The following is an 11,601-nucleotide window of genomic DNA, read 5'->3' as shown; positions in this document are numbered from 1 at the left end:
GGAGATGGCAGCCAAAAATAATAATAATGCAAGGAAGATGCTTGGTGACTTTACTGCACCTAATTCCAATTTACATGGAAGAAGCATCTCCATTCCTGCCATTGAAGCAAACAACTTTGAGCTGAAATCTCAATTAGTTTCTCTGATGCAGCAGAACTGCAAGTTTCATGGACTTCCATCTGAAGATCCTTTTCAGTTCTTAACTGAATTCTTGCAGATATGTGATACTGTTAAGACTAATGGAGTAGATCCTGAAGTCTACAGGCTCATGCTTTTCCCTTTTGCTGTAAGAGACAGAGCTAGATTATGGTTGGATTCTCAACCCAAAGACAGCCTGAACTCTTGGGATAAGCTGGTCACGGCTTTCTTAGCCAAGTACTTTCCTCCTCAAAAGCTGAGCAAGCTTAGAGCTGATGTTCAAACCTTCAGACAGAAAGAAGGTGAATCCCTCTATGAAGCTTGGAAAAGATACAAACAGTTGACCAAAAAGTGTCCTTCTGACATGCTTTCAGAATGGACCATCCTGGATATATTCTATGATGGTTTATCTGAGCTATCAAAGATGTCACTGGACACTTCTGCAGGTGGATCCATTCACCTAAAGAAAATGCCTGCAGAAGCTCAAGAACTCATTGACATGGTTGCTAATAACCAGTTCATGTACACTTCTGAAAGGAATCCTGTGAGTAATGGGACGCCTATGAAGAAGGGAGTTCTTGAAGTTGATACTCTGAATGCCATATTGGCTCAGAACAAAATATTGACTCAGCAAGTCAATATGATCTCTCAGAGTCTGAATGGAATGCAAGCTGCATCCAACAGTACTCAAGAGGCTTCTTATGAAGAAGAAGCTTATGATCCTGAGAACCCTGCAATAGCAGAGGTGAATTACTTAGGTGAACCTTATGGAAACACCTATAACTCATCATGGAGAAATCATCCAAATTTCTCATGGAAGGATCAAAAGCCTCAACAAGGCTTTAATAATGGTGGAAGAAACAGGTTTAACAATAATAAACCTTTTCCATCATCCACTCAGCAACAGACAGAGAACTCTGAACAAAATGCTTCTAATTTAGCAAATCTAGTCTCTGATCTATCCAAGGCCACTGTAAGCTTCATGAATGAAACAAGGTCTTCCATTAGAAATTTGGAAGCACAAGTGGGCCAGCTGAGTAAAAGGATCATTGAAATCCCTCCCAGTACTCTCCCAAGCAATACAGAAGAAAACCCAAAAGGAGAGTGCAATGCCATTGACATAAGCACCATGGCCGAACCTACAAGGGGAGTGGAGGACGTGAATCCCAAGGAGGAAGACCTCCTGGGACATCCAGTGACCAATAAGGAGCTTCCCTCTGAGGAACCAAAGGACTCTGAGGCTCATCTAGAGACCATAGAAATTCCATTGAACCTCCTTATGCCCTTCATGAGCTCTGATGAGTATTCCTCTTCTGAAGAGAATGAGGATGTTACTGAAGAGCAAACTGCCAAGTTTCTTGGTGCAATCATGAAGCTGAATGCCAAATTATTTGGCATTGATACTTGGGAAGTTGAACCTCCCTTGTTCATCAATGAACTAAGTGATCTGGATCAACTGACATTGCCTCAGAAGAGCCAGGATTCTGGAAAGTTCATAATACCTTGTACTATAGGCACCATGATCTTTAAGGCTCTGTGTGACCTTGGTTCAGGGGTAAACCTCATGCCCCTCTCTGTAATAGAGAAACTGGGAATCTATGGGGTGCAAGCTGCTAAAATCTCATTAGAGATGGCAGATAACTCAAGAAAACAGGCATATGGACAAGTAGAGAACGTATTAGTGAAGGTTGAAGGCCTTTACATCCTTGCTGATTTCATAGTCCTGGATACTGGAAAAGAAGAGGATGAATCCATCATCCTAGGAAGACCTTTTCTGGCCACAGCAAGAGCTGTGATTGATGCTGACAAAGGTGAACTAGTCCTTCAATGGAATGAGGACTCCCTTGTGTTTAAAACTCAAGGATCTCCCTCTGCAACCATGGAGAGGAAGCATGAAAAACTTCTCTCAAAGCAGAGTCAACCCAAGCCCCCACAGTCAAACTCTAAGTTTGGTGTTGGGAGGCCACAACCAAACTCTAAGTTTGGTGTTGAACTCCCATATCCAAACTCTAAGTTTGGTGTTGGAGAGTTTCAACAATGCTCTGAACATCTGTGAGGCTCCATGAGAGCCCACTGTCAAGCTATTGACATTAAAGAAGTGCTTGTTGGGAGGCAACCCAATGTTTATTTATCTAACTATATTTTTCTTAGTTATATGTCTTTATAGGTTCATGATCATGTGGAGTCACAAAAATAAACAAAAAATTCAAAAATGGAATAAAAAACAGCAGAAGAAAAATCACACCCTGGAGGAGCATCTGTCTGGCGTTCAAACGCCAGAACAGAGCATGGTTCTGGCGCTGAACGCCCAGAATGGGCAGCATCCTGGCGTTGAACGCCCAGAACAAGCATGGTTCTGGCGTTCAACGCCAGAAATGGCAGCAAAGGGGCGTTGAACGCCCAAAAAGGGCACCAACCTGGCGCTGAACGCCCAGAGTTGTGTGCAAGGGCATTTTACATGCCTAAATTGGTGCAGGGATGTAAATGCCTTGACACCTCAGGATCTGTGGACCCCACAGGATCATCTCAGGATCTGTGGACCACACAGGATCCCCACCTACCTCATCATCTCTCTTTCCATTCATGATAATCCCTTCTATTTTCCATTTACCACTCACATCCATACACCCACTACCTTCAAAATTCAACATATCTCTCCCACCCAATCCCACCCATATGGCCGAATACACACCTCCATCCATCTCCTCCATATCTTCTTCTTCTTCTTCTATTCTTTCTTCTTTTGCTCGAGGGCGAGCAACATTCTAAGTTTGGTGTGGTAAAAGCATAGCTTTTTTGTTTTTTTCCATAACCATTGATGGCACCTAAGGCCAGAGAAACCTCTAGAAAGAGGAAAGGGAAGACAAAAGCTTCCATCAAGGGTCTATAGCTCAGTGGTAGAACATTTGACTGCAAATCAAGAGATCCCTGAGATACCTCAGGGGATACATTTTCTTCCACAACAATTATTGGAAGCAACTAAGGGTGGAACATCAAGAGCACTCCATCATCCTTCATGAAATCAGAGAAGATCTAAAAGTAATGAAGGAGGAGCAACAAAGACAAGGAAGAGACATAGAAGAGCTCAAGGACATCATTGGTTCCTCAAGAAGGAAATGCCACCATCACTAAGGTGGATTCATTCCTTGTTCTTATTTCTTCTGTTTTTCGTTTTCTATGTTATGTGCTTATCTATGTTTGTGTCTTCATTACATGATCATTAGTAGTTAGTAACTATGTCTTAAAGTTATGAATGTCCTATGAATCCATCACCTCTCTTAAATGAAAAATATTTTAATTCAAAAGAACAAGAAGTACATGAGTTTCGAATTTATCCTTGAACTTAGTTTAATTATATTGATGTGGTGACAATGCTTCTTGTTTTCTGAATGTATGCTTGAACAGTGCATATGTCTTTTGAAGTTGTTGTTTAAGAATGTTAAATATGTTGGCTCTTGAAAGAATGATGACTAGGAAACATGTTATTTGATAATCTGAAAAATCATAAAAATGATTCTTGAAGCAAGAAAAAGCAGCAAAGAACAAAGCTTGCAGAAAAAAAAAATAGGCGAAAAAAAAAATAGAAAGAAAAAGCAAGCAGAAAAAGCCAATAACCCTTAAAACTAAAAGGCAAGGGTAAATAAAAAGGATCCCAAGGCTTTGAGCATCAGTGGATAGAGGGCCTAAAGGAATAAAATCCTGGTCTAAGCGGCTAAACCAAGCTGTCCCTAACCATGTGCTTGTGGCGTGTAGGTGTCAAGTGAAAATTTGAGACTGAGCGGTTAAAGTCAAGGTCCAAAGCAAAAGAAGAGTGTGCTTAAGAACCCTGGACACCTCTAATTGGGGACTTTAGCAAAGCTGAGTCACAATCTAAAAAGGTTCACCCAATTATGTGTCTGTGGCATTTATGTATCCGGTAGTAATACTGGAAAACAAGGTGCTTAGGGCCACGGCCAAGACTCATGAAATAGCTGTGTTCAAGAATCATCATACTGAACTAGGAGAATCAATAACACTATCTGAACTCTGAGTTCCTATAGATGCCAATCATTCTGAACCTCAATGGATAAAGTGAGATGCCAAAACTATTCAAGAGGCAAAAAGCTATAAGTCCCGCTCATATGATTGGAGCTATGTTTCATTGATAGTTTGGAATTTATAGTATATTCTCTTCTTTTTATCCTATTTGATTTTCAGTTGCTTGGGGACAAGCAACAATTTAAGTTTGGTGTTGTGATGAGCGGATAATTTATACGCTTTTTGACATTGTTTTTAGTATGTTTTTAGTAGGATCTAGTTACTTTTAGGGATGTTTTCATTAGTTTTTATGTTAAATTAACATTTCTGGACTTTACTATGAGTTTGTGTGTTTTTCTGTGATTTCAGGTATTTTCTGGCTGAAATTGAGGGACTTGAGCAGAAATCAGATTCAGAGGTTGAAGAAGGACTGCTGATGCTGTTGGATTCTGACCTCCCTGCACTCAAAGTGGATTTTCTGGAGCTACAGAACTCAAAATGGCGCGCTTCCAATTGCGCTGGAAAGTAGACATCCAGGGATTTCCAGAAATATATAATAGTCTATACTTTGGCCAAGAATAGACGACGTAAACTGGCGTTCAACGCCAGCTTTCTGCCCAAATCTGGCGTCCAGTGCCAGAAAAGGAGCCAAAACCAGAGTTGAACGCCCAAACTGGCACAAAAGCTGGCGTTCAACTCCAAGAAGGACCTCTACACGTGCAACACTCAAGCTCAGCCCAAGCACACACCAAGTGGGCCCCGGAAGTGGATTTATGCATCAATTACTTACTTCTGTAAACCCTAGTAGCTAGTTTATTATAAATAGGACATTTTACTAATCTTTGAACGCATTGTTCTTAGACCATGGGGGCTGGCCACACGGCCATGCCTGGACCTATCACTTATGTATTTTCAACGGTAGAGTTTCTACACTCCATAGATTAAGGTGTGGAGCTCTGCTGTTCCTCAAAGATTAATGCAAAATACTACTGTTTTCTATTCAATTCATCTTATTTCGCTTCTAAGATATTCATTCGCACTTCAATCTGAATGTGATGAACGTGACAATCATCATCATTCCCTATGAACGCGTGCCTGACAACCACTTCCGTTCTACCTTCGACTGAATGAGTATCTCTTAGATCTCTTAATTAGAATCTTCGTGGCGTAAGCTAGAATGATGGCGGCATTCAAGAGAATCCGGAAGGTCTAAACCTTGTCTGTGGTATTCCGAGTAGGATTCAATGATTGAATGACTGTGACGAGCTTCAAACTCGCGATTGCTGGGCGTAGTGACAGACGCAAAAGGAGGGTGAATCCTATTCCAGCATGATCGAGAACCGACAGATGATTAGCCGTGCTGTGACAGAGCATGTGAGCATATTTTCCACTGAGAGGAGGGGATGTAGCCACTGACAACGGTGATGCCCTTGCATAAAGCCAGCCATGGAAAGGAGTAAGACTGATTGGATGAAGATAGCAGGAAAGCAGAGGTTCAGAGGAACGAAAGCATCTCTATTCGCTTATCTGAAATTCTCACCAATGAATTACATAAGTATTTCTATCCCTACTTTATCATATTATTTTCGAAAACACCATTATCAATTTATATCTGCCTAACTGAGATTTGCAAGGTGACCATAGCTTGCTTCATACCAACAATCTCCGTGGGATTCGACCCTTACTCACGTAAGGTATTACTTGGATGACCCAGTGCACTTGCTGGTTAGTTACACGGAGTTGTAAACCATGGTCTTGGCATCATGTTTTTGGCGCCATTTCCAGGGAAAGAAAGAGCAATGAATTTTACATAATTAAAGTGTAATCACGATTCCACGTACCAAGAACTTATCAATACAAGAACTATTTTTATTTTAATTGATCCTTTCGATTATTATTTATCATGTCTTTCTTTATTTTCCTTTCTTATTTCGTGAATTTTACAATCATAATGAGCGAGTAGTTCCATAACTTGATCGGGAGTTGGTTGAAAGGAGGACCTTGAGTTGGAATGCTCAAGAGTAAAATTATAGTTAGGTTTAGCGTTGGGTCGCCCTCTAGTCACTTACACTAGTCCTTCCCAAGGGAGAGGATTAGAACTTGTGAATAGAAACTGACTTCCAACTTGCTTAACTTTCCTTTATCTGGTAAAGGATAACTGAGCAGGCAACCTTCAATTATCACTTTTATCTTGGGAGAACTCCATCAAGGATAGGGCTTCCGACTAATCTACTCCCGGTCAAGGTTTTTATTTAAATTACACAAATTCTCTGATTTAAATTTCTATCTGGCAAACTCAACCCCTTTTGGAAAACATCTGATTAATAAAATAGCATATCTTTCTGCAACTCGTTGGGAGACGACTTGGGATTCATACTCCTAGTATTTTAATTCTAATTTTGTGACAACCCTTCTAAATTGATAAGCGGATTTTTGGTTGGTTAAGAACTATACTTGCAACGTATCTCTTATAATAATTTCTTAACTCGCCAATTTCCGCCACGTCAATTTTTGGTGCCGTTGCCGGGGAGTTGCAATAGAGTGCTAAGTTATTGATTGGAATTTATTCATTTGCATTTTATTTTCTTTTGCTATTATAAGCTGCATGTTTCTTTTATTAAATGACGTGTTCACTTCCTAATCCAAGCTTGCCAGTATTTGATCCTGAGATCGAAAGAACTATTTCACGTATAAGGCAAGCTCGGCGTCGGTTAGTCCTCCCCGAGGGCGAATCTGAAACGTCACGTAAGGAAGAAACAAGCTCCCTTTCTACTGATTCGGTTGATTTACGTGCAGGTGACATGGCAGCACTTAGGAGAGTTACTATCCAGGAGGCTGGAGCCCCTGATTTTACAATGCAACCGTTTCAAGCGCATCATCCAGCAGTGGCTACAGACTTTGAAATAAAGACTGCACTGTTCAACTTGATGCCCAAGTTTCATGGCTTACCTGCTCAAGAGCCTATCAAGCACCTTAGGGATTTCCAAGCAGCTTGTTCTACTGTCAGGCGTGATGGTGCAGATGAAACTTCTATTCTGTTAAAAGCCTTCCCATTCTCTCTTGAGGGAAAGGCGAGAGAGTGGTATTACACTCAACCCGCAGCAACTGTTTCTGACTGGCATACGCTTAGAAGAGAATTTTTGGAAAAATTCTTTCCAGCTGAAGTTACTGATAAACTGAGGAAAGACATTTCCATGATTTTCCAGGACGAGTCCGAGACTCTCTACGAATACTGAGAGCGCTTCAACAACCTTCTGGAAGAATGTCCCCGCCATATGATTGACAAAATAGTGTTGTTCGGCTACGTCACACATGGGCATGAGGCCCCAAGATAAGACCACATTGGAAAGTGCTAGCAATGGGTCTATGAAAAAGTACAAGACCACTGATGAGGCATGGCAATTGATCAGCGACTTGGCTGAATCTACTAGGAATCACAAGCAGAAACAAAGCCGGTCAAAAGCTGTTGTAGATGTATCTTCTAGCAAGGAAACTACTGCTCTGACTCAGAGTATATGTGAAATGACCAACTTACTGAAGCAGATGCAGTTGAATCAACAACAAGTGCAGCAAAGCCAACAGTTGGTCCCACATAGAGTGTGCGGGATCTATGCTGATTATAGCCATTACACTGATGAATGTCCGCAGCTCCAGCAGGAAGACAACACTGTGGCAGCCACTCATAACTTCTATGACCGCCCCAACCAAGGATACAATCAAAGTGGCAGCTACAACCATGGATGGCAAGACAATTCCAACCAAGGTTGGAGAGATAATTCTAACCAGAGCTGGAGGGACAACAATAACAGAGGAGGCAGAGACAATCAAGGATATCAGAAGTGGAATAATAACAACAACAGGCAGCAGAACCAGAACCAGCCTTACAGAGCACCTCACCTGAGGCAATCCCAAGGAGCACAGCACAACCAAAAACGAGTTCCGCAGATCACTTAATCTAATTCCTCTCCGAGTGACGAAGTGCTTCAATCCATTGCGCAAGGACAAGGGAACATGGAAAGTTTACTTAACGGTCTAGCATCCGCTATACAAGCTCTCATCTCTCAGCTAGCATCACCCAATACTTCAAATACTCAACCTGCAAGCTCCAGTGGGATTCCTTCTCAACCCTTACCCAATCCAAAGGGTGGCATCAATGCCATCACTCTAAGGTCCGGAACCACACTGCGAGAGAGGAATCAGGAGGAGCCAATCCCATCAGAACACGCCTCAGCTGAAGAGGTGGTGGAAGTAGAGGATGCTGAAGAAGAAGAGGACATACCAGACATGGTAGAAGAAGAAGAAGCCCAACCACAGAAGGAAGCACCAAAGGATGCAGACCCTGCAGAAAACGCCCTTCCTATTCCATTTCCCCAAATTGCAAGGAAGCCCAGGAAGCAGATGGAACTTGATCCCAAAATGGTAGAAATATTCAAAAAGGTTGAGGTAACTGTTTCCCTTTTTTTATGTTATTCAGTAGGTACCTAAATACGCAAAGTTTCTAAAAGACTTGTGCATACATAAAGACAAAATTAATGAATTAGAAACTATTCCTTTAGGTAGTTCTATATCTGCTTTAATGGGAGGTATACCTGAAAAGTGTAGTGATCCAAGTCCATGTATGGTTAACTGTATTATTGGAGGTGTGATATTTTCTGACTGCATGTGTGATTTAGGAGCATGTGTTAGTATAATGCCTTTGTCTATATATGATACTTTGAGGCTCCCTCCCTTAAAAGGTCGGCAGCTCATTTTGTGTTAGCAGATAAAAGCATTATTACAGTGGTTGGAATTGCTGAAGATGTATTAGTGAGCATTAAGGGGCTCACATTTTCCATTGACTTCTATATCCTGGAAATGCCCCCTAATAACTCAGGAAGGCCATCATCAATCCTGCTTGGAAGACCATTCCTGAAGACTTCAAAGTTCAAGCTGAACTCATTTTCTGGAACTTATTCTTTTGAAATAGATGGCAGAATAGTGAAATTCAGTTTACATGGAGCTATGGAGCACCCTCCAGATGATCTTTCTATCTCCCAGTATGACATCATAGATGAAACTGTGGCTGAAGTTCACCAGAAAGAATTAGAAGAGAAGTACACAGGACAAGATCCAAGTGTGGGGACACTTTCAGAGGACAATGAGGGCACTTTGCCATTATCACCAGCTCCAGATGACCCAGAACCTGGCCATGAGCAGAAATTAGAATTAAAGCCCCTCCCTCCACACCTCAAGTATGCTTACCTTGAGGACAAGTAGAAGTTTCCAGTTGTCATTGCAAGGGAACTCACTTCCCAACAAGAACAATAGCTACTCAGTGTGCTGAGGAAACACAAGAAAGCAATTGGATGGAGCCTGGCGGACATAGTAGGCATCAACCCTCAAGTTTGTGAGCACAGAATATTCCTAGAAGAGGGAGAAAAGCCTGTCCGTTAACCTCAAAGAAGATTGAATCCCACCATCTTAGAAGTTGTCAAGAAAGAAGTGACCAGGCTACTTGAAGCAGATATCATTTACCCCATCTCAGATAGCGAATGGGTCAGTCCAGTACAAGTGGTGCCCAAGAAGTCTGGAGTCACAACAGTAAGAAATGAGCATGGAGAGCTTCTGACAACTAGAGTGCAGAATTCATGGAGAGTTTGCATTGACTATAGGCGTCTCAACCAAGCCACTTGCAAGGATCATTACCCCTTTCCATTCATTGATCAGATGCTTGATCGCCTGTCAGGTAAATCCCATTATTGCTTTCTAGATGGTTATACAGGATATTTTCAAATCCATATAGCTCCTGAAGATCAGAAAAAGACTACTTTTATATGTCCTTTTGGCACTTATGCTTATAAAAGAATGCCCTTTGGCTTATGCAATGCACCAGCTACTTTCCAAAGGTGCATGATGAGTATTTTCTCTGACCTTATTGAGGACTGTATGGAGGTTTTTATGGATGATTTTAGTGTTTATGGTGATTCATTTAGCCTTTTCTTGGATAGTTTATCTAGAGTATTAGATAGATGTGTCAGTACAAACCTTGTATTGAATTTTGAAAAATGTCACTTTATGGTAAAACAAGGAATTGTACTAGGACATGTTGTATCTAATACTGGAATTTCTGTAGATCCAGCAAAGGTGGATGTTATTTATAGTTTACCTTACCCCTCCTCTGTGAGGAAAGTCCGTTCGTTCCTTGGCCATGCAGGTTTTTACCGGAGATTCATTAAGGACTTCAGTAAGGTAGCACTACCCTTATCCAGACTACTGCAGAAAGATATTGAGTTCGAGTTCAGTGAGGATTGCAAACAAGCGTTTGATAGACTGAAGACCGCCCTGACTCAAGCTCCAATTGTGAGAGGACCAGACTGGAGCCAGCCATTTGAAATCATGTGCGATGCTTCCAACCATGCAGTAGGAGCAGCGCTGGCTCAGCGTGAAGGTAAGGATCCTTTTGTAATTGCTTATGCGTCTAAGACTTTAGACACTGCTCAGTCTAACTACACCACTACTGAGAAAGAGCTTCTTGCTATTGTTTTTGCTCTGGATAAATTCTGAGCCTATTTACTTGGTGCTAAAGTAGTAGTGTACTCAGACCACGCGGCTCTAAAGTATTTACTCTAAAGTATTTATTAGCTAAAAAGGAGTCCAAACCAAGGCTTATACGTTGGATACTGCTACTACAAGAATTTGATTTAGAAATCAAGGACAGGAGTGGTAACCAGAATCTAGTGGCAGACCACTTGAGTCGCCTTGAGCACATTAAGGATACCTCCACTTCTATAAATGATAATTTCCCATTCGACAACTTACAAGCAGTATCCGAAGTAGCCCCTTGGTATGCACCTGTAGCTAATTATCTAGTTAGCCGTACTTTTCCTCCAAACTTTACTAAGCATCAAAGAGACAAGCTGAAAAGCGAGTCCAAATATTATATATGGGATGACCCATATTTATGGAGATGTGGCGCTGACCAGGTAATTAGACGGTGTGTACCTCAATCAGAATTTCAATCCATTTTAGAGGCCTGCCTCTCATCTGAGAGTGGAGGACATTTTGGCCCTCAAAGAACAGCTAGAAAAATTTTAGACTGTGGATTCTGGTGGCCTACTCTTTTTAAAGACGCTGCTGAATTTTGTAAATCTTGTTCCCATGCGAAAGATTTGGTAATATATCCAAGAGGGATGAGATGCCTCAACAAACTATACTTTTCTGTGAAATTTTTTATGTTTGGGGCATTGACTTCATGGGTCCATTTCCAAATTCTAATGGTTATTTTTATATATTGTTAGCTGTAGATTATATTTCTAAATGGGTGGAAGCAATTCCTACCCGTACTGATGATGCTAACACTGTTGTTTTCTTTGTTAGAAACCACATTATTTGTCGCTTTGGATCACCACGAGCAATCGTGAGCGATCAAGACACCCATTTCTGTAACAGGAGACTAACAGGATTACT

General features: G+C 41.4%; 1 non-coding gene across 1 annotated transcript; it reads right to left on the bottom strand.

The window, feature by feature from the left end:
• Positions 1 to 400: 400 nt before the first annotated feature.
• Positions 401 to 508, bottom strand: LOC112761835 (small nucleolar RNA R71). The gene has a single exon (XR_003182209.1). It is a non-coding gene; the product is annotated as a small nucleolar RNA R71 (small nucleolar RNA).
• Positions 509 to 11,601: the final 11,093 nt, after the last annotated feature.

Source organism: Arachis hypogaea, chromosome 16 (genome assembly GCF_003086295.3).
Source record: "Arachis hypogaea cultivar Tifrunner chromosome 16, arahy.Tifrunner.gnm2.J5K5, whole genome shotgun sequence".
In the NCBI taxonomy this organism is placed as follows: domain Eukaryota; kingdom Viridiplantae; phylum Streptophyta; class Magnoliopsida; order Fabales; family Fabaceae; genus Arachis; species Arachis hypogaea.
Note: the sequence above shows the minus strand (reverse complement) of the source record. Positions and strands in the feature narration are given on the sequence as shown.